The following is a 5,213-nucleotide window of genomic DNA, read 5'->3' on the forward strand; positions in this document are numbered from 1 at the left end:
AAGCTATTATGTCCATTAATCTCAATTAAAATATGCACCAGATGAATTAATCACTGAGGTCAATTGACTCTAAAACATTGTTGGGGCTTACCAATTAAACACCCACTGGAACATCTAGACAGGCAGAGATGTTTTCCGAGGCTGGGAGGGATGTCAACGCTTTTGGTCGTGGTGTCTCCTGGAAGGATAATCTTAAAAAGGAAAGATAACTTTATCCAAAAATTATATTTGAATAGTGGCACGTGCTTTATAAAATGTGCAAATATTTCAGATATTTCACATGAGGCGGTTCTTGGTGCCCTCTGAGCTTGGAGGTTTTCTTGCAGACGTTTCATTACCCAAACTAGGTAACATCTTCAGTGAGAGGAGGAGGAGGAGGAGGAGGAGGAGGAGGAGGAGGAGGAGGAGGAGAACTGTGGGGTCCTTGGTGCTCTTTTGGTTGTTTTCTTGCAGATGTTTCATTACCCAACTAGGTAACATCATCAATGCTTGAAGAGATGTATGTGGCGAGGAGGAGGAGGAGGAGGAGGAGGAGGAATCCTTGGTGCTCTCGGTTGTTTTCTTGCAGACGTTTCATTACTCAAACTAGGCAACATCATCAGATAGTTCACAATCTACATTTCTCATCTTTCCAATGTGGAGAGTAAAAATTGCAAACCAAGACAGAAGCTGGTAAGATAGGACCAAGAGTATGGATAATTATCTGAAATATTTGCCACAAAGAAGATGGGGTCAAGCTATTCTTCAAAGCACCTGAAGGCAGAACAAGAAGCCATAGTTTGACTCAAACTGTTGAGACTCTAGAAAGAATACAGAGAAGAGCAACAAAGATGATTAGGGGACTGGAGGCCAAAGCATATAAGGAACGGTTTCTGGAATTGGGAATGTCTACTTTAATGAAGAGAAGGATTAAGTGTGACAGGATAGCAGTGTTCCAATATCTCAGGGGCTGCCCCAAAGAAGAGGGAGTCAAGCTATTCTCCAAAGCAGGACAAGGCAGGACAAGAAGCAACGGATGGAAACTAATCAAGGAGAGAAGCAACCTAGAACTAAGGAGAAATTTCCTGACAGTTAGAACAATTAACCAGTGGAACAACCTGCCTCCAGAAGCTGTGAGTGCTCCATTACTGGAGGTTTTTAAGAAGAGACTGTACCATCATTTGTCTGAAATGGCATAGGGTCTCCCGCTTGAGCAGGAGGTTGGACTAGAAGACCTTCAAAGTCCCTTCCAGCTCTATTCTGATTGATAACAATTATGAGGACAGAGTTCTTCTCAAAAAAATAAATAATAATAATAACTGCCTTCAAACCAGCTGCTGCTTACTTAGCTCATTTTGTAAATACCAATGTAATTTTACATTATTTGGACTGGCAATATCAGAGTATCATAGAAAAAAAACCCAACACTATATAACTTGCTTCCTGCTATTTTCATGATAAACATTGAAATATAATATACAACAGCATCTATTTCAACGATTTCATATCGCTTTGATCACCTTTCTTCATTCCCAATTACACATTGTGTACACACATTACAAAGCTGGTGGGGATTAACACAAATCAAAATGAAACATAACCGAATGCTAAAGTGAAAAAAAATGTAATTTTTGTCCAGCGGTATAAGCAATCAGCTGTGAAGAAAAACTACAGCTATTCTCAGAGACAATAAGGAACACATTTTCTAGTCCCTGGGCAAGTTAAAATTCATCACTCTAAACCTACAAGGCAGCCTCTTTAATCGTGAGACAAACATGGTTGAGTAGACAAATAGGTCTTGTCATTTCTGCAGGAGTCTAGTCTGCATCCTTTAGAAATGCCATTTCCAACATCTTTGGCATAAATTGCATCTTCCTGCAATTCCTAGATATTAGATATTTTGGGATATAGTGATGAGCAAAACAAAAAAAAGGAAAAAAAAGAAAAGAAAGCAATATATCATAGAATGACAGGCCTGGAAGGGAGTTTGGAGGTCTTCTAGTCCAACCCCCTTCATTAAGACAGGAGTCCTTATACCATCCGGCACAAATAGTTATCCAATCTTTTCTTGAAAATCTCCAGCAATGGTGCACCCACAACTCGTATATGGGGTTTTTTTTCAACCATCAGAACTGCGGAAGCTTCTTGGATGAGAAGCAAAACGTCTTCAAGGTGAAAAAGCATCTTTGAGACAACCAAGACCTGGATGAGTGAGAACCTCCTTAGACACTTCTATTAGCTTGTACCATTCCATAATAATAATAATAATAATAATAATAATAATAATAATAATAATAATAATAATAATAATAATAATAATACCTACAAATAGAAATAGACTGTGGCAAAGGCAAGCAAGGGTAGTACCAATAGTAATAGGTGCCTTGGGTGCAATCCCAAAACAACTGGAGCACCACTTGAACACCATTGGCATTGACAAATTTGCCATTAGTCAATTGCAAAAGGCAGCCTTACTAGGAACTGCTTCCATCCTGCGATGATATCTATAATACCATCAAACATCCACATCTGCCTATCCCAGGTCCTTGGTAAGGACTCAATAGGTAGACAAAAATGCCAAATCCAGTCTGAACATCTGGCTGACTGTGCGATGATCAATAATAATAATAATAATAATAATAATAATAATAATAACAATAACAACAACAACAACAACAACAACAACAATAATAATAATAATAATAATAATAATAATAATAATAATAATAATAAGGCAAGCAAGGGCAGTACCAATAGTAATAGGTGCCTTGGGTGCAATCCCAAAACAACTGAAGCACCACTTGAACACCATTGGCATTGACAAATTCACCATTAGTCAATTGCAAAAGGTGGCCTTACTAGGAACTGCTTCCATCCTCCAATGATATCTGTAATACCATCAAACATCCACATCTGCCTATCCCAGGTCCTTGGTAAAGACTCGATAGGTAGACAAAAATGCCAAATCCAGTCTGAACATCTGGCTGACTATGCGATGATCAATAATAATGATGATGATGATGATAATGATGATGATGATGATGATGATGATGATGCAGATTGACACTGGAAGACTATTGTTTTATTAAACTTTCTAAATGCCATTGGAAGTCTCTGAGAAGTATCAAACCAGCAAAAATAGATATCATTTCTTTTTACCACTCTTGCTATAACAAGATCAGTTTGAGTAATGCAAAACAGTATTTCTACTTAGGACGATTGATAAGGCATTTATCTAAATAACAGAATAACAGAGTTGGAAGGGACCTTGGAGGTCTTCTAATCCAACCCTTGGCTCAAGCAAGAAGCTCTATACCACTTCAGACAAAAGGTGATCCAATCTCTTCTTTAAAACCTGCAGTGATGGAGCACCCACAACATCTGGAGGCAAGTCGTTCCACTGATTAACTGTTCCCACTGTCAGAAAATTTCTCCTTAGATCCTTAAGAGAGTAAGAAGAATAGAATAGAATAGAATAGAATAGAATAGAATAGAATAGAATAGAATAGAATAGAATAGAATAGAATAGTTGGAAGGGACCTTGGAGGTCTTCTAGTCCAACCCCCTGCTCAGTCAGGAAACCCTATACCATTTCAGACAAGTGGCTGTCCAGTCTCTTCTTAAAAACTTCCAGTGTTGGAGCATTCACAACCTCTGGAGGCAGGTTATTCCGCTGATTAATTGTTCTCACAGGAAGTTTCTCCTTAGTTCTAGGTTGAGGTTTCTAGCTGGTTGCTCTCCACTTGATAGGGACTTCAAAAGCTCAATGTCAAAAATGACTTCATAAAAAAGAACAACAACCCAACAAACCACAACCTCCACATCTCATCTTACTTTTGCCAAGAGATATTCTGTAAGGTAGTTTATAGCTTTGTGCTGAGGGCATTCTGTTCAGACTTTTTTTATTTCATCAGAAAGATACAGGTGTTTTTTTTATATAAAAAACAAAAACAAAAAACAACTGCTAAGCTAAGATGATGAATCTTGTAGAAGCTGCACAACACAAGTAAAAATACCCCAGAGTTTAGGAACAAACAAAGAAGGTCGCAAACTCTTTAATTTTCCAATGCATCGAAATCTATTCAAGCCCATGACAATCTGGATTTTAATCCTGCATATTGTAAATGCTGAAGCCTTCAGGGTTAAAAAAAAACAACACCAAACTTTTTAAATAAGGCTCAGTTTCTCTCTAAGTCAGGTATTAATTAAACTGTGTTATCGTTTTGAACTGAATCTATTATATTATATAGTATATTATTCCAGTCATGAAGGTAACACTGAACAATGCGTGAATATTAATGGAACGCTCTTTTAAAAACAATCAACATTTGTGCTTTTTTAAGGCAGGTTAAAAGCTCTTATTCCATTGTAATTATGATGACTGTGAACATATTCCTACACACATATAAATTTACTGAGGCTATCAAGATTGGATTGAGTAAGTAAAAAAAAGTAATAAATATCCCAGACTTTAATTCAAAGAGTTAAAATCACAGATGATCCATGTATAGTTTACAAGAAGATGCGGTCTATCAGACAATGTCTGAAAAGAAAGAAGCTTTTAATTGAAGGTACTAAAGTATAGGTAGTCCTCAACTCACAACCAAACTGAGCCAAAGATTTCTGTTGTTAAATGAGCCATTTGTCAAGTGAGATTTGCCCCATTTTTATGACCTCCCTTGCAACAGTTGCTAAGTGAATCACTGCCGTTGTTAAGAAACACAGTTGTTAAGTGAATCTCGCTTCCCCCGTTGACTTTGCTTGTCAAAGGTCGCAAAAGGGGGTCACGTGACCCTGCCCAAGACGCTGCAACCGTCATAAGTATGAGTCAGTGGCCAAGCGTCTGAACTTGGATCACGTGACCGTGGGGAATGACATAACTCTGAAAAAGGCTCGCAAGTCCCATTTTTCAGTGGCGTTGTAACTCTGAACGGTCAACTAAACGAACTGTGGTAAGTTGAGAACCGTTTGTCGTGAAAAACTGTATTTTCCAATTCACACAGACCGCAGACCGACCCATCTTTCCTACTTCGTGACGAGGGCTAGACTGAAGCTATTAAAGTGGAAAGAACAAGAAGATCGCTGCAAATTACCTTTGGACATTGCGTTTTTCTTGCAATATAGCTCTTGAAAGCCACGGAAAGCCAGCTTTTGAACTTTGCTCTGAATCTCTGCCTCTGTGGTGAAAATATGAAATATGGTACACAGTCTCGTGTTTTCCTGTTTGACCTTCG

This window comes from Protobothrops mucrosquamatus, unplaced genomic scaffold (assembly GCF_001527695.2).
Source record: "Protobothrops mucrosquamatus isolate PMUCROS unplaced genomic scaffold, P.Mucros_1.0 scaffold2912, whole genome shotgun sequence".
In the NCBI taxonomy this organism is placed as follows: domain Eukaryota; kingdom Metazoa; phylum Chordata; class Lepidosauria; order Squamata; family Viperidae; genus Protobothrops; species Protobothrops mucrosquamatus.